Source organism: Schistocerca serialis, chromosome 6 (assembly GCF_023864345.2).
Source record: "Schistocerca serialis cubense isolate TAMUIC-IGC-003099 chromosome 6, iqSchSeri2.2, whole genome shotgun sequence".
In the NCBI taxonomy this organism is placed as follows: domain Eukaryota; kingdom Metazoa; phylum Arthropoda; class Insecta; order Orthoptera; family Acrididae; genus Schistocerca; species Schistocerca serialis.
The window spans coordinates 184,152,139-184,171,228 of NC_064643.1; positions in this window are offsets into that span (position 1 = coordinate 184,152,139).

A 19,090-nucleotide genomic window follows, 5' to 3' on the forward strand; every position below is an offset into this window, starting at 1 on the left:
TCGTTACTAGAAGAGTAAATTAATCTAAGATATGACTTCGCTGTAGATGTTCTGCAACAAAAGCTTACAACATTCTACGATTATTGTTATTATAATATTAATTGTATTATTTTTTATTATCTGCCTTTTTCATCTCCAACTAGAAAGGAATTGACCTTTCTAATTGGAGAAGAAAAAGGCAGATGATAAAAAATATGATTACGTTTACAGATGTTTCTACGTCTAAATTTGACTAATACGCAAGATATTCATTTCTGGTATTTTGGCTTTCGTAGTTGTTGGAAAGTGTAGTACCACAAGGTGTAAATAATACACGCTTTAGATCGACTCTATCTCCACTTTTAAATAACTGTGCGTAGCTCTTACGAATAGTATTTATTTTAGGGAATTAAAGTAATGAAACCAGGGCTAAGAGGGACGGCTTTTATTGTCCTGATAGTAAGCTGAAATAAGTGGCTGTTTAGAATCGTCACTCATAGTTGTCAGTGAATTGTCTCCACAGCCCCGCGACAAACAAAACTGTGTGCGGTTTGGTCCCGAGAAACGGCGCTCAACCAACAGGCGAACAGCAGTGACACACGGCACTGCTGGAATGGTCTTGAAGCTGCCAATCACGACTCTTAAGTTTCACGCCATACGGCAACGGTCGCAGTGCGAAACACATACCAGATCGATATCATCGCCTGGATCGTAGCCGGCAGCGACGGAGCACATTGAATGGGCCGGTAAGGCGCGGCGGATCTACCACGACAGCGGGCAGCGTGGGGGCCGCATAAACACGCCCTAATGCAAAATCAATAGGGAAAGTGGAAGGAACAGCGGCACGTGCTGATACTTCGCTGTAAACTCCGAAATACGGTTCATCCCGACTTCAAACGGGTCGGTGAGAGTGTGGGGCGGCGCGGCTAACGAGACCGCAACTGCCTCGCGGGGGTGGCTGGCAGTCTACAGTCGCCGTGACGAGTTCGGGTCATTGGCGACTTCAGCAGGAAGCCAGCCAGTGGCGGACGGCGCTTCTACATTGACTTCTACGTCTATATAGAGAATCCGCAAGGCACCTTACGGTACCACTACTTGTCATTTCCTTTTCTGTTCCACTTGCAATAGAGCGAGGAAGAAACGACTGTCTGTATACCTCCGCATGAGGCCTAATTTCTCGTCTCTTATCTTCGTGGCCCTTACGTGAAATGTACGAGGGTAAGTCAACTATTATCCGCAGTTTAGTTATCTTTTTGTTTATTTTGGTAGTACTGTCGTTTTACGTTGATGATGCATGCTTCGTTTATTTGTTGTTACATCTTTGCAATTTTCAAGCTGTTACGTTAGTTTCGTTGTAGCTGCCGTGCATTTAATCATGGCTGCTCCGCTGTCTATTTGCGTCAAAGAAGAGCAACGTTCAGTAATCCTTTTTTTTGTGGTCAGAAGACGTACCAGCGGCCGAAGTTCATCGAAGACTTTCGATACAGTACGGGAACAGTGTTTTGCCGCAACGGAGTGCATACGAATGGATTGAAAAATCCGGAAATGGTCGCACAAGTGTTACGCACGATGAAGGAGACGGACGACCGTTTACCGCCACAACTGAAGAAACCATTGAGCGTTCACGTGAAACGATTCTCTTAGACAGACGATTAACTACTGACAAAGTGGCACATTGTCTGCAAATTAGTCACGGTTCTGCCTACGAAATCATCCACGACAGACTTGGGTTTCATGAAGTTTGTGCAAGATGGGTACCAAAACAACTCACAGTTGCATAAACAAACGCGCTTGGACATCTGCAAAAAGCATGTGGATCGCTATGGTAACGAAGGGGACAACTTCTTAGACAGGATCATTAATGGTGATGAAACATGGATCCATCATTACGAGCCAGAGAGTAAACAGCAGAGTATGGAATGGAAACATCGAAATCCGCCGTGAAAGAAGAAGTTCAAGACCCAACCGTCTGCAGGAAAACTGATATTTACGGCTTTTTGGGATGCACAAAGTCCGGTACTGGCACATTATGGGGAAAGGAGCACAGCAACAAACAGTGTACGTTACAGTGAGATGCTTACTGCCAGGCTAATGCCTGCAATTCGAAGCAAACGCCGAGGATTGCTGTCAAAAGATGTGTTGTTGCACGACAATGCCCGTCCGCGTACTGCTGCCCACACTGCAGAAACTCAAATTTCCCCCCGTCGGAGGTACGAGTCCTCCCTCGGGCATGGTTGTGCGTGTTGTCCTTAGCGTAAGTTAGTTTAGGTTAGATTAAGTAGTGCGTACGCCTAGGAACCGATGACCTCAACAGTTTGGTCCCATGGTCCTAATCACAGAAAAAACTCAAATTTGAACTATTGGATCATCTTCCATATAGTCCCGATCTTCCCCCTTCTATTACTTGTCTGACCCACTCAAATAGGCATTAAGGGGCCGTCGATTTGCCTCGGACGAAACAGTGAAAGAAGCGGTGCATTCCCGGCTCGCAGCTCAACCGAGAACCTTCTTTTACGAGGCCATCAGGAAGCTTGTACAACGATGGACCAAGTGCGTTGAAACGCAAGGAGACTATGTCGAAAAATAATATTTTTGTATGTTTCCTATTTGATTACAATAAAATTTTATATCTACTTTGCGGATAATAATCGACGTACCCTGGTATGTTGGCGGCGACAGAATCGCTCCGCAGTCAGCTTCAAATGCCGGTTCTCTAAATTTTCTGAATACTGTTTCTCGAAAAGAACGTCGCCTTCCCTCCAGGGATTCCCATTTGAGTTCCCGAAGCCTCTCCGTAACACTTGCATGCTGATTGAACCTATCGGCAACAAATGTAGCAGCCTGCCTCTGAACTGATTCATTGTCTTCCTTTAGTCCAACCTGATACGGACCCCAAACACTGGAGCAGTACTCAACAACAGGTCGCACCAGCGTCCTATATGCAGTCTCGCTTATAGGTGAACCAGTCTTTCCTAAAATGCTCCCAATAAACCGAAGTCGACCATTCGCCTTCCCTACCACAGTTATCACATGCTCGTCCCATCTCGTATCCATTTGCAACGCTATGCCCAGATTTTTAAACGATACCAGTAAAACTGTATCCGAACAGTAGAGCTTTGGTCTTCCTATTCATCGCTGTCAACTGACACTTTTCCACATTTAGGGCTAGCTGCCGTTCATCACACCAACTTGAATCTCCAACTTCGACACCTTACCGTACACCACGGCATCATCAGCAAACAGTCGCGGATTGCTGCCCACCCCGTCCCCCAAATCATTTATGTATATAGAGGACAACATCGGTCCTATCACACTTCCCCGCCGCACGCCTGACGATACACTTGTCTCTGATGAACACTCGCCGTCGAGGACAACATACTTGGTTATATTATTTAAGAAGTTTTCGAGCCATTCACATATTTGGGAACCTATTGTCTCTGATGAACACTCGCCGTCGAGGACAACATACTTGGTTATATTATTTAAGAAGTTTTCGAGCCATTCACATATTTGGGAACCTATTCCATATGCTCGTACCTTCGTTAAGAACCTGCAATGGGGCACCGTGTCAAATGCTTTCCGGAAATGTAGAAATATGGAAACTGCGTGTTGCCCTTCATCCATAGTTCGCAGTATATCATGTGAGAAAAGGGCAAGCTGAGTTTCACATGAGCGATGCTTTCAAACGCCATGCTGATTCCTGGACATAAGCTTCTCAAATGGTTCAAATTGCTCTGAGCACTATAGAACTGCTGAGGTCATGAGTCCCCTAGAACTTAGAACTACTTAAACCTAACTAACCTAAGGACATCACACACATTAATGCCCGAGGCAGGATCCGAACCTGCGACCGCAGCGGTCGCGCGGTTCCAGACTGTAGCGCCTAGAACCGCTCGGCCACAGCGGCCGGCCATAGGCTTCTCAGTCTGAAGAAAGTTTATTATATTCGATCAAAGATTCTGCAACAAACAGAAGTTAAGGATACTGGTCTGTAATTTTGCGGGTCCGTGCTTTTTCCCGTCATATATACCGGAGTTACTTGCGCCTTTTTCCAGTCGCTTGGGACTTTGTGCTGGGCGAGAGATTCTGATAAATGCAAGCTAGGTAAGGGGCCAATGCTGTAAAGTACTCTTTGTAAATCTGAACTGGTATTGAATCCGGACCTGGTCATTTATTTTCTTTCCAATCTTCCAGTTGTTTCTCTACGCCAGCGATGCCTATCGCTATGTCGTCCATACGGGAGTTTGTCCGACGGTCAAATAACGGCATGTTTGTACGATTCTCCTGCGTGAACGATTTCGTGAAAGTGAAATTTAAAACTCAGGCTTTCGTTTCGCTATCTTCAATTGGCACAACAGACTGGTCAACGAGGGACTGAATGGAAGCCTGAGACGCGCTTACTTATTTTACGTAAGACCAGAGTTTTCTCGGGTTCTGTGCCAGATCTTTCGCTAAATTGTATGCTATATGCTTCTGGCGTAGATCGTTCCACAGACTCACGCAGCAGTAGCAGAAGATTGGCCACGCTGCGGACCTGTGTCGCGCGCGTGTGTTAAACTTAACAATGAGTTTCGTAACCTGTCGCTACTGCTGTCGTTTTGCTTTGTTTAACTTCCCAGGTGCGGTCCCACAGACTGCAAGCGTTTATTGTTACTCTGTTGCTGATGCATAATGGTGAGGTAAGAAATTATAGCTTTGTCTAGTTGTTCTTTCCCGAAGTTGCCGTGGTTTCCCTTTGTCAGTAGCCACATGAATGTGACGTGGACCAATACTACTACTGCTTCTTTCGTGCTAGCGGAGCCCGCACCAGGGACTTTGCGTTGCGGATTCAGTAAGCAAGTCATCATCTGCTGTTCACGTTTAACGGACCCTGACTTCGAGGATACTGTTTTGAAATGGTTTTAGCACAGTCTAGGAAGCGATGTTGTATCAGACAGTGACAACGAAATTGGAAGTTAACATAATACACCATAGGAACAGTGCGAAAGTGAAGAATTTATTTTGCCATCTGTGAATTCCTTGAATGAAACAAGTGGTCAAAGTGATGGAGACACAAGAGTGGAGAGTGAATCTTTAGCTAGAGGCTCTGCCAGAAATACATTATGTCGAAACAAATATCGCTGCTCGTCGGAGCCTCTTCCAACGATGGCCAATAGCATTATTTTTCCCCTTGTTGGACATAAACGGCGTGAATGGGTCTGTCCTTCACAATTCCTACAAAGACAATACTCAGGTCAACAGCCTTGATTTTTGAAGAAGCTTGTAAACTCGTTGGTGACGCCACAAATAACAAGCGAGTCAGCAAGTATCACATACGACGTGAACGTCATGCATCCTCCACCGTGTTTTGGGTGTAGCAGAACCAGGACTAGAAGTCGTTGTAGAAGGATTGGGAAAACGCAAAACATGCTCCACCTGCGACCCAAAAAGAAGAGAAAGACACCTTATATTTGCCATTGTTGCTAGAAGCCAATCTGATTTGAAACCTATACAAAAATTTCTAACGAGTGCAAAGGAAACTTCTGAGAAGGAAACTAAACACCTAAAAAGTACCAGTGTGATCTTTATTTTTTTGAATGTTTAGTGAGAGTTTCCTACATTTTCGCCGTTACATTTGTAATAAGCAATAAAAAATATGGCAAAAAGTAAAATTTGGAGTCCAGGATGTTCGAGTTTTCATAGCACTAACATTATAATGTGTTCATTTTGTGTAGTACCCTGTTTCAATTTATTTTTTCGTAAAATAAACTTTAAAATTTATTTGAATATATATTTTTGTGTAGTATTAATGTGGCCTTTTACGTAAAGTCAGAAGTGTTCCACTGAAATACCTGAATCCAATTATTATGGCTATTTAAATATAGCGTTCACTGAAACTGCACTTGAGACAGTGTGTGACCAAAAGGGTTAAACTGAAACCTTCGTGAGCACTGCAACTGAGGACCGTTTTCACAAAACTCAACAACGATAAAACTCACAAAAATGGTTTATATGTATATTCGTGTGCTTTTAAATGAAACGAATCCACCAAAACTGTGAAATTTTTCTGATCCCGATATCTACAAAAACGAGATCTGAGGTATTTTAAACCATGAAAAGGAATTGAAAAAAACTTGAAACCATAAGCTATCATGATGTTCAGAGCCCCCATGGCACCTGTATTGCTCTGGGCAGGGCCTGGCATGTGTACCATTTCAGGAACACCACTAATAGATTAATAAAAAGAATCTGCTACTCAAAATGTCTGGAGCCAGAATTCTTATCCATATAAAAACAAACAAAGGTAATGCCGTCCACAAAGTCTAAACTGCATATTTGTTCCTTTCGAGTCATTGTTGAAGTGAGGAAACCTAGCAGAGATAACTTCAAACACATTGATCAATCAACTGTAGTAAAACCTTGATACCACGTGAGTGTAAAAAAAGTGGCAATACATAGAAACGAAAGAGATTTTTTGATACATCGTCAGAAGAAGCCCAAGAGTTTTATGGGGAGGCCCTGGAGTGTTACAATGAAGCTAACAATGACAATAATAAATTACAGTAACTTAATGAACCTGTCTATTAAATTATTATTTTTTCAGTAGATTAAAATAAACTAGAAGGTTAGCGCTATTAAATAAGTAATCTGTAGATGTTGAGTTTCGGAAAAGATTCATGATTTTTCCATATTTTCTTTTCCAGCTGAAGCCCATAAAAGTGTTTTTCCACCGTTGTTTTATGTTTCTAGAGTTTATTTGCGAAATATAATTTTATAACGCATCAACAATGTATACTGTGCAAGTAATTCTATAAAATGTTTTTTCTGGAAGGTTTTTTTTTTTTTTTTTTTTTGTAGATCTTGAATTTTGTGAAAACAGCCCTCAGTTCGTCTTTGGTGTTTCTTCTCCTCTATTTCGCCTCGCACTACGTACAGTGCGACGCCTAGTGCAAGGCCAACACTCGTACTGAGACGGAGGAAGCATTGCGTGCTAAACAAGCTCGCCTCCGGATCCGTGTTGTCGGTGAGTGAGCACTTTGAGAAAGAAAAGCAGAAAGTCGAGCCGTTATTCCCTGTGGCTCAGGTGCTGAGTAGGACTGCAAGAGCTTCGAAAATCAGCAAAAACTGTGTTGGAAAACAATGGGGAAAGAACGTCGAAACGCAACGAGACTGGCGCGCCTCAGCTACAGACAGCGGACACAAGTCGGCCGGAGGAAGAAGCACGTCACAGCCTCAGAGCGTATTCTGGACGACGCCATTCCTTTTTAAATACAGGCTGAACCAAAACTCGTGCACTCTGGCGGCACACCGCTTGCAAACGGTACAAAAATATCTGCAAAAGAATTACGTCCAGTGCATACTTTCGGTGGAAAAGTAATTTTTTAGTAGAAAACTGTGTAGCTGTGCTGCCCAGTTAGCACAGTGGTTAAGAGTTCTGCGATGGAGTACTTAGGTTCGTGATTGGGTCTAGGTGTGATGTATTAATTTTTGGTTCTCTGGTTGTAGACTGTGGTATACGGTATCTGGGTTCTTACCTGTACTACAGCAGGAAGAAAAAAATGGCTCTGAGCACTGTGGGAATCAACTGCTGTGGTCATAAGTCCCCTAGAACTTAGAACTACTTAAACCTAACTAACCTAAGGACATCACACACATTCATGCCCGAAGCAGGATTCGAACCTGCGACCGTAGCGGTCGTGCGGTTCCAGACTGTAGCGCCTTTAACCGCTCGGACAGCAGGAAGAGACGAAGGAGGATAGGGTTAGAGTCACTGTTATTGGTGAATGAGTGTAAATGAAGAAAACGGGAGTAATGTTGACAAAAACGATTGTACTACCTTTAGCCTGTTACTTCTAAATAATAACACGTATTTTGTACAACACCGGTTGTGTAACGATTGAGAAGCGAGATACGATATTACGAAGTCTAAATTTAGAAAATAAAAAAAAGTGCGCTCCCGAACTGAAACAGGCCTATTGCAACTATATTAAATAAAAATGTTTATTTGTTGTAAAATAAACCTATACTGGTTTCCTGGTATTAAACTTCACCTATCTGTTGTACCGAACAATGCAAGTGCTGCAATTACAAAAACGGTATTTAACAAAATAAGTCGCCAAACCATCTGAAACTGTGTAACTAAAATGTAATTAGCTTCTACCAAATCGATTAGAAAACCGAAACTGTAAACCAAAGAAACGATCCTGTGTAATTCTGTATCGTGTAGCGCAGCGAACAGTGCTAGACTGCGTAACGTCACAATACGTGACAAGCTATTTCAAGACGCAGATCTAATAGAATACAAATGCTACATACAATTATCAGTCGAATTTTGAAAGAATAAATAACCCAAAATGCTTCCGCGAAAATGTCCTGTAACTTTACAAACGCATACTGACAGATCAAATTTCCAAACGCTACATGATACACACGCAGAACAAACCTGTCTGCGTTAGATACGAGATCTGAACTGAACTGTACCTCTCTGACCCGATCCTAGCTGATAAAGAAAAACTAACCCTAACAAATTTTATGTGGCTTACCTGTGTCAAGGGGTACTCGCTACTGCTCGAAATGACAAACACAAAAAATGCAGCGAAGCACGAAAATAGGTACGGGAAAGGAAACCTTGCACAGTGCAACGCAAAGACTTGCAGCGATGATAAACAGATGATGTTTCACTTTTAACCAGTTGGTTCCTCTCACTGCAGTACGACAACATATACAATAAAAATAAAAACTTTTGTGGTCGGACGATGGCACATTTTAAACTTGTTCAGTAAATGAAAGGAAACTAACTTTTAAAAACTACACTGGTGTCCAAAATTAAAGCAACAAGCCGCTGTTTCCCCGTGTTGCATTTAATTCACAGTATAATCATACAAAATGTCAACAGATGTCCGTACAATCCTGTTCTGCACGGAAGATGGCATTTCGGCCAATGGACAACCACGTCAAATATGACATCAGAGCGCCTATCAAATGGCGTAGTGTTTGCCAGTTAATCTCACACCCTCAATGTCTCTGTAAACAGTCACAAACAGTGCAGTGTGACACAGAGAAGACTCCTACCACAGAGCCACAAGAAGAATGGAAGCAGGACAGTCGCCAACTGATGTGGCCCGAAGGCTAAATGTGGATCGTTCTGTTGTTGTTTCTCGGTTGTGGTGACAGTTAATAGAGACCAAATCAGTATCCTGAAGACCAGAGCAGGGCCGTCCATGTGTGATATCAAAAAGAAAGGACCGTTATTTGGCTGTAAGGGCTCGATGGTACCGCCTCAGTACTGCACGGCAACTGGCCTCTGACCTCGTAGCATCCACTGGACGTGTTGTATCGAGGCAAGAGGTGTACAGAAGGCTTCGACAGAGTGGCCTTTATTGTTGAAAATGGAAATGTCGTGTGGCTAGGGCCTCCCGTCGGGTAGACCGTTCGCCTGGTGCAGGTCTTTCGATTTGACGCCACTTCGGCGACCTGCGCGTCGATGAGGATGAAATGATGATGATTAGGACAACACAACACCCAGTCACTGAGCGGAGAAAATTTCCGACCCAGCCGGGAATCGAACCCGTGCCCTTAGGATTGACAGTCTGTCACGCTGACCACTTTTTTTTTTTTTTTTTTTTTTTTTACTCGGTACCTTTACCTTTCCCTGGCAATTGCTCTACCAACTTTTTTTTTCTTTTTTTTTCTATCCATCTTTTTTTTTTTTTTTTTTTTTTTTTTTTTTTTTTTTTTTTTTAAATCCAATGTCAGGCTTACCACCTTTGCTGACATACATGTTGTTGTACTATAGCATAAATAGTGCCCACAAAGTCCACATGTTGACAAATAGTGGCTAATTAGAAAATTAATTAATTAAGGAAATGAATAAAACTGAAAATTCCCAAATGAAAGACATGAAGACATTGCGGATAGTACAAATACAAAAGAAACATGCTCCTGTGGCAATGAAATAAAATTCGTGTCGGGGGCGACACCTGCTCACGACCCGACGTTCGATAGAGCAAGAGAGCCATCTATCGACTCGTTCTCCAGACGTTGGTGTAAGACTGGGTCGTCTTCTCGAAATTAACTAAGGGTCCGTAAGTGTGATCGATGTCTGTCTCGGCTTCTTCGTCTATCTCATCTCTCACCCGTCACACCCCATCTGGCCGGCGGGTCGGTAAATGTAAGTCGCAAGTAATTAGCGAAGTCTTGTCTATATTTCTTATGCTGTTGCAGCTTCGTATGTCCATCCAGGAGAAAATGCCAAAAATCAATTTTGTCCTTTTCCGATTCGTTATACACGTAGCCCACCACCATTCCCCGCACCCATGTCACTGCATTGGTTTTTTGGACCGGGAAATAATAGTCTTGGGGGAAAAAAAGTGTGTCTGCTGAAATTGTGTGAGGGGCGGAGCGTAACAGGAACGCCAATATCTGTTGTGCCAAGTGCCACACTGGAGCCGTCCCACTACATGTTAAACGATGTTCATCAGTGTCCACTGTTGCGCAGCCTAAACATAGTGGAGTGTCTGCCAAATGAATCGCGTGCCGCCGTTGATTCGTTGCGAACTTCCTATTTATCACCACATACCATGTTGAGCGTACCGACGTTGGGAGGTAAACGTTCCGTATAACGCGCCATATCTGTCGCCAGTTCTTGTCTGGGTACTTCTTTTCCAGGGTATTCCTGGGGCACCGGCGCAGTAAGAGTTGGTATACGTCTCGCGTCGTCGGTAGTCGTGTTGTTGGGAAGGAATCTCTGACATAGCTAAGCTCCAAAAAAAAAGACTTGAAATGTGACAGCTTCGGTGAAATATGGCCCACATCGACTGGGGGCAGCATTGAAGTGGGCGCTAGTACATCGGCCAACGCACCCGAGACATTGCGAAATTGACCGCGCCACTGTCGGAAAATCGTACTGACGAATAACGCCCGTGCCTTTTCATATACGTTCACTAGACCAAGTCCACCCTCTCCAGGTGGTAGCGTAAGCGTTGTGTATCGGATCTTAAACAGGTGTCCCACACTCACGTAGGTTCCGAAAGTGGCTTGTATCCGTGATGCCATTGTGCGCGTTAAAGGCAGGACATGCGCTACGTGAGTGAGTCTCGGTGCTAGGTATACGTTAACATAGGTCACCCTCTGAATCATATCCAACGCTCTTAATTTCTGTAACAGCACCATTGTCCGCATCAGCTTCAATATGCGTCGGTAGTTATCCGCTGCTGTCCGCTGCACATCCGTGTGGAACGTAATACCTAGGCATTTTATGGTCTTAACCAAGATGAGCGGGCCTTCCTCCCCCGGTTGTAATCCTCGACCGACATTCATGCAGCGTGTTTTTTGAAGATTAAGCACGCTTCCTGCCGCCATCCCATATCGCTGTATCTATGCCAACGCCGTACGTACTTCTTCGCCTGTCCGTGCCACCAGCATCATATCGTCAGCATAAGCGCGGCAATGAAAGGTCAGTTGTGGCAACGGCACTCCCTCCAACCGTCTTCGGAGACCATATAGACAGGGTTCCAAAGCCATTGCATACAAAAATATCGAAAGAGGGCAACCTTGACGAACTGACCTTGAAATAACAATGTAGTCAGTGCCCCGCCCATTCACCGAGACCTTTGATCGTACGCCGTGTAACAGTCGCATGATCACTAGGATGAAGGCCTGTGGGATTCCCAATCTGCCCATCACCGCATGCAAAAAGGTATGATCCACTCTGTCGAACGCATGATCGAAGTCAATAGCGACGAGTGCCCCACGCACTCGGCATGCCGCCGCTAATGCAATGATATCTCGGTAGTCACTGAGCGCCGTATGTACGTTGCTCTTACCGCCGAGGCAAGTTTGGTCTATGAGGAGTCTATCAGAAAGTGAAGACCGCAGGCGAGCCCCAAGGATGCGCGCGAAAATCTTATAGTCGCAGTTCAAGAGAGTGAGTGGTCTATAATCTCCTGGATTTCTGCCACCGCGTGGTTTGGGTATTGGGATGATGATACCCTCCGTGAATTCGGCAGGTATCTCAGTCTGCGGTAACAGGAGTTCGTTGTACATCTGAATCCAGGTCCGTCCCATGAGGTATGCAAAGGCGCGGTAAAATTCAATTGGGAAACCGTCCTGTCCTGGGGACTTGTTCGGAGCCCCCCTGGCAATTGCGTCTGTCAGCTCGTCCTCTGTTATCGCTGTGATGAAAGTCTCTGCATCCAGTGGTGATCCTCTATCTGGCATTTCCGAGATGACATCATGTAGTGTCTCGTAGTTCACATGTACAGGTCCATATAACTGGCGGAAATAGTCGGTAAACACATGCGCAATATCACTCTGGTGCACAACTTGCTGGCCAGTTTCAGAGATTAGTTCCCTGATCAACGTCCTACGTCGTCGTTGGCGTTCACGTACCACGTGGTGCATGGAGGGGGTTTCGGCAGCAACTGTGTCCGCCAATCTCGCCCGGACCATTATACCTTCCATTCTTAGTCTCGTCAGCTGTAATAACTTGGCTTTTATCCTGCGCATGGCCGTGTGCCTTTCCGGCGATGGTTCTTGGGTCATCAGCTCCCTCAAGGCTGTAAAATAAAAATCAGCCGTTGTGCGGTTCCACTGCGATTTGTCCTGCCCGTATCGTATCAACGTTCTCCGTAACGTTGGTTTTGCGCATTTAATCCACCACTGGAGAACCGAGGTGTATGCTCGTTGGCGGCGTACGCAGGTCTCCCAGGCCGCCTCTATCGACCGGTGACATTCAGTGTCACGTAAAAGTGCCCAATTCATTTTCCAGTGACCTTTACTCCGCCATATCTTCTGACGCGTTAGTGAAATCGTACAGACGTACGCCATATGATCCGTAAAAGCCGCTGGCCAGATTTCGGCATCCAGTATCGTCGTCCGTAGAGCTCGTGTCACGTACACTCTATCAAGTCTACTCGCCGAGTGTCCCGTGACAAACGTATAACCCGGTCTTTCACCATGCTGCAGTTCCCAGGTATCCAGAAGCGCCATCTCGGTAATCAACGCACGCAGTTCCATGCAAGGCACATAATGAGGTACTTGGTCCTTTTTGTCGACGACACAATTAAAGTCGCCGCCCACTATATAGTTATCAAAGCGTCCAGCGAACAACGGTGCTATCTCTTCGGTGTAAAAAGCCGCCCTTTCTCTTCGTTTGGTGGAGCCAGATGGCGCGTATAAATTGATGAAACGAACGCCGTCGACAGTGATCGCTATGCCGCGTGCCGAAGGGACAGACCTGACGTCCTCCACTCCTATTCCTTCCCTGGTGAGAATTGCCACACCGCATCCACTTTCATCGTGCACTGAATAATGTGCCTCGTAACGGTAGAACTCTGGCGGCGATGTGAAGCGCACTTCTTGTAGGAGTACAATATCCACGTCCGCAGCGCGTAACATATCTTTCAGCATTTGAATTTTAAGCGGTGTCCGTATGCCATTAATGTTTATCGTGGCAATGCGGTACGCCTGGCTTGTGTTCATCAGTTGTAGGGCGGTGTCATTAAGCGTCCATCTGCACCCCCGGCGCTCCTCAACACACTAAGTTGGTCAACATTGCCCGACCCCTCCCGGTCTCTGGCCAGGACTGTCCTCAACCGTCGCGTTCGTATTTTCATCCTGTTCCTGTTGGTCCATTTCTTGCGCCCAGTCCCCCAGCATATTTCCGGAACTGGTCGAAGGATGGGAGGTAACGTTGTCATCGCTCTGATGTTGGACTGTTGTCATCTCCACTTCCGCCTTCCGGTCACCAGAAGGAGAGTTCAAGTTTTCGTCGCTGTGTAGTTCCTGCATCGACATCTCGGTATCTGTTGAATCCACTGGTCTCAGGTCGATACTGTCGTTGTCGTCCACTGTCCCCTCGGGACTATGGCTATCGTCAGCAGAAGTCAGTCGACGCTTCTTTCTTCTCTTCGGCGAACGCTGTTTCCGTTGCCTTGCTTCCGCATCGGCTGTTGGGGTTGCGTATCCTCCGTCTTGGGCCTGGCCTATCACGCTCTCGGTGGAAGCACTGGCAGCCACCAAGGATGAGCCTGGAGCGGCCGTCAGCTGCATCTCTTGTGCGGTGTCCTGTGCCTGCTGTGGTGGAACCGGTGGTCGGAGTTCCAGTCCGTTGGTGTCCATGTTCTCTATAGGGGGCAGCTGCTGGTGCCCAACGGAAGTCTCCCTCACGTCGCCTCTCAGGGCTTCCACAAAGGTCAACGGTAAGACAGTCGTCGGTTGTTGCGCCTGAACGTCATCCCGTGGAGTCTGCACTAAACGTCGCTGGAGGCATTCCGAGCGGACGTGACCTTCTTTCCCGCACCCCGAGCAAGTGCGAGGTTGCCCATCATAGATTGTAATCGCTCGACAACCTCCTATGTACAAATAAGAGGGGACGTGCTTGCGCAGTTCTATCCGTATTTGTCTCACCCCATTTAAAACGGGGTACGTAGTAAAACTCGTCCATTTTTCGGCCACATGGGATAGAACTGTACCGTATGGTCGAAAGGCGTCGGTAACAAGTTCAGACGGGACCTCAAACGGAAGTTCGAAGACTCGTATAGTGCGGATCCCCATTCCCGCGTGATCGACTGTAACCGCACCAACATTCCCGTCGGCATGGCAGAAACGATACCCGTTCGGTGATCGTTGTAGAAGTCTTTCGCAAGCAGCCTCGTCAACAAGCTTGACATAGACGACGCTTGAAACGAGCGATAAATTGATTCCCACGATTTCCTGTGGATCGATTTTTACCTCTTCTCCGAAGAAACGTTCAATCTCGTGTGCCTTTGGTCGTGTATAGTCGTTCGCAAAACTGAACTTCAAAGTCGTTTTTCTGTACGAGTGTGCCATCTCGTTCTAGACTCACAACACCGCACACGCGAAGCTGCTCCGGCGTAAACAAACAGGTGCGCGCACCACAGCGCGGCCGGCAGGCAACACGGTCCGCACTGTGTCACTGCCGAAGGCAGACTGACCACTCAGCTACCGGGGCGGACGCCTTTGTTGTAGGAGACCTGCTGTATGTTTACCTCTGACACGTCTTCACAGAAGGGAACGTCTAGAGTGGTGTCGTCAACATGCCACCTGGACGGTCGAAGAGAGGGCCAATATTCGTTTTACGGATGAATCCCAATTTGGCATGGAGAGTGATTTTCGACGGATTCGCATCTGAAAGCCACGTGGAACACTATTTCGGAATCCAAACATAGTGTAATGGGACCGATATCGAGGAGTGTCCCTTATAGTGTGGGTGGGGACTATGTTGACCACTCTAACACCTCTTTATGAAATTGTGCGGGTGAATCGGCAAGGTTTAACTCCTGACAAGCACCGTGACGAGATCTTGGAACCTCAAGTACCGTTGTTACGAGGTACTGTGGTCTCAGAATTCGCATTCAAAGACGATAATGCTCGACCTCATCGAGCATGAATTGTTGGAAACTGAAGAAATTGCACACATGGCGTGGCCTGCTCGCCCTCCCGAACCCATACATCATGCTTGGGTGCGCTAGGGACACAGGTTGCACCACGTCAGCATTCACCAACCACTGTCCAAGACTTGCGAGCAGCTCTGCAGGAAGAATGGGCGTTATTGCCTCAACATAAGACTGATGACGTTATTCACAGCATGCTCTGTCGTTGTCAGCCCTGTATTGCTGTCAGAAGTAATCACACCCCATGCAGAGCACATTAACCAGTCGTCGGAACGTGCTTGCAACTCCGTTAAGGGGCTCCGGAACGCCCTATACTTGCAATGTTAAAATAACGCTTATAAATTACATCTTTCCTCACAAAGTATTTGAGGTAAGAAGTTGAACTGTAGGCCGGCCGCGGTGGTCTAGCGGTTCTAGGCGCGCAGTCCGGAACCGCGCGACTGCTACGGCCGCAGGTTCGAATCCTGCCTTGGGCATGGATGTGTGTGATGTCCTTAGGTTAGTTAGGTTTAAGTAGTTCTAAGTTCTAGGGGACTGATGACCACAGTAGTTAAGTCCCATAGTGCTCAGAGCCATTTGACAAGTTGAACTTTTTACAGATTATTTATTGAAATATGGGCTACAACTTAACACAGGGATTTTACAAAATTTTTGTTCAGTTATTAAAGATGATTTTTTTTTCAAGTGTAATGAAAATTCACAACATTTTTTTGCAATTTTTTATTTAAATATTCAAAAATATACAGTTTTTTGGAAAAAGGCTGTGTTAAATTATGCAGAAGGTACTGTGTAACATTTACTGAAAGTTTGAAACAAATATGTTTGGAAGATCCTTAGAAAACATGTAATTAGTATGAGAAAATAAAAGTTTTGGGAATCGAGCGACAAAGATTGGATTAACTTTTTAGTGCATTCCAGGTCCATAGGATGGATTATCTTCATCCTCTGCAAACTCCTCCTCCAGCTTCCTCTTGTTCCTCCTCCTGTTTACTCTTGCTTGTATTCCTAGACTCTTTACAGCCCTGTCTGCAGCCCGAAGGCGTTCCTTGTCTAAAGCAAGCATCGCTCGTTGTTGTGTTCGTAGATTTTGCTACCATTTTCTTCAGTTGCAGTTACTGCAACACTGTTCCAAAAGGTGGTCATGTATGAACACTTATCACATTTCAGTTGTATTTCACCAGCAAGTCCTACGTGCTTTATTATGGAGAGTTCCAGACCAACTTCACTAGAATGAATACATCTTACAGAGTTTGAAAAAATTCCTTTGAGAACCGACATATCAAATATTTCATTCACATCCGATTCGCCCATAAGACATTCATAGTTTTCACTCATTGAACCAAGCTTCTTCTGTGAAGTATTTTCTTTCCCACTTTGACTGCTGTGGGCAGGTGTACTTGAGAGGTTAGGTTCACTCACTTGGTTATCGTCTTTATTGTTTACAGTAATAACACATACCTTTGGCTTTCCAACATTTCTCCTTTTCTTAAAAGCTTTCAGAGGATTTCTAATAACTTTACTTTTACTCATTATTATACTTCAACAAAACAGAGACTCAAGAAACAGAATTAATTACGAATATTTTAGAGATAACGACAGAGTAAATAAACATGAAACAATCGACAATCACACCAGCGATATATATTGAACCATCACAGGTTAGCCACAACACATACTTTATCTCACATCACTAAAATGTACCTGATGAACACGGACGTTAATAATAACACCATTTGACATCAGTTTAACAGCGCCATAGTGGGTCACGCCTATGTAGAACACATTTTCAAAAAAAATTTAAAAATAGTTGTAGTCTTCGGAATTGAATAAATTATATATCTATTAAAAGGTAATAGTGTGCAGATTCAGAAAACGCAAAAAAGTAAAAGTTGAACTTTTCATGATTTTGAGCCTTTCCGGAGCCCCTTAAGTTGTAAGAAACGAAGAACGTTTTTGTCTAACGTTATTGAGACCTGGGACTTAGGTAAAGGCAGGACTCGGTGTGGACGGGGCCGTTCTCTGTTACTGTTGCTTGTTCAGTTTTTGTTTTTAACACGTACACTTCATTTGGGAGCAATTGCAAATAAGGTTGACAACAAGGAACAATTATCAAATTTTGCTGTTAAGACACAATGTCTAATAAAAAAAATTCTTAAACAGGTTGCACTCACGGCTGAAGGCCGTATTGACCAGAAATTCGGCTGAAGGTCCCAACAGTAATAACTCAGAAAACAATTTGACGGCTGAAGGCCTGGATAGAAAATTCTTAAGAACCAGTTAAACTTCTCCAAGAGATACTAAAGTATTTTTTAAAAAAGGACAACCATCAAATTTTCACTATTAAGAGACAATATCTAATTAAAAATTCTTAAGACATGCCTGAGGGAGGATTCGAACCTCCACTGGGAACAGCCGTACAGTCCACGACTGCAGCGCCTTAGACCGCTCGGCTAATTCCGTGCGACTAGTAATAATGCAAAATTAAAATATAAAAAAAACAATCATCACAATGTAACCAAATAAAGAGAGAAGTGAGCTCCAGACAGTGCTCCAAGGATCGACCTGGGAAAGTCGCTCAACTTCGTAAACGATGAGACAGGCAGTCAAGAGTTGTATTCACTTAACTGGAGACCAACTCTAACCAGAGACAGTTTAAACGCAGACCAACACTCGCAAATTCTACCTTAAGTCTGATAACCAATACAATGATGGAATAACCAGGCGAGGCGGAACCGGCGGACAGTACTGCGTCTTCAGAATCCAGTGTTTAGAACATCCAGAAGCAGAAGGAACCACTATGACCAAATTAGTCCAAAAGAAACAAAGTATCCGAACCACCATCAAGGAGACTGCCGAGCTACACACCTTACGGGACAGCAGCGGCAAGGCGAGGAAAGGTACACTGCCGCAAAAATACGCTAACATCCAGGGCAGGTAACTGTGGCATTAGCGGCCACTAGGCAGAAAAATACCGCTGGTTTAACTTCATCAATAAACACAAGAAATTCAATGATTAATAATAAGAAGTGGAGGATGGCTAATTAATTTCGCCAACTCCAAACACTCCACTCGTTGCTCTTCGTCTCAGCGACCCTGCGAGCAGCAACGCTCGAACAAACGGCGTGATCTCAAAATAGTGGAGGTTTCACTACTGGGTTGATGTTCACTCAACTCAAACGTCCTGGCTCCGGTGGACAACGAGGTTGTGGCCCTCGCAACTACAGCCCCTCGATCCGGCAATTCCTGCGTGCCTCCAGTGCTCCCAGCATGTTCTCGCGCTGCCGAATCTCACTGCCACTCCGTGCCAACCGAACTCTCTGACACACCCGACACGGAAAACACTTGACATCCATGGTACTAGTTATCAGTAACTGCTGCTGCTGCCACTTGCAGCCAGACAACGCTAGCAAACGTAGTGGTGCCAGTAAACACAAGAACAAAACGAGATGCCACTATCCCTATTACACGATGTCAACCTACTAATGGCACCAATGGTGAGCTGCAACACAGCTCAGTTATTCACATTGCAGTTTTTTACATTGTTTCTGCTTTACTATCACCTCTTTACGCCGTTTTGTGGGAAAATAAACGCAACCTCGTAAAATGCCCGTTTTTTGCTGTAATTTGTTTACAGTGAATACCGCGACTCTTTCTTTGGCAGTTTCAATGATTTTTACAAACATTACTTTTTATGACAAATATCACTGTACCATGGA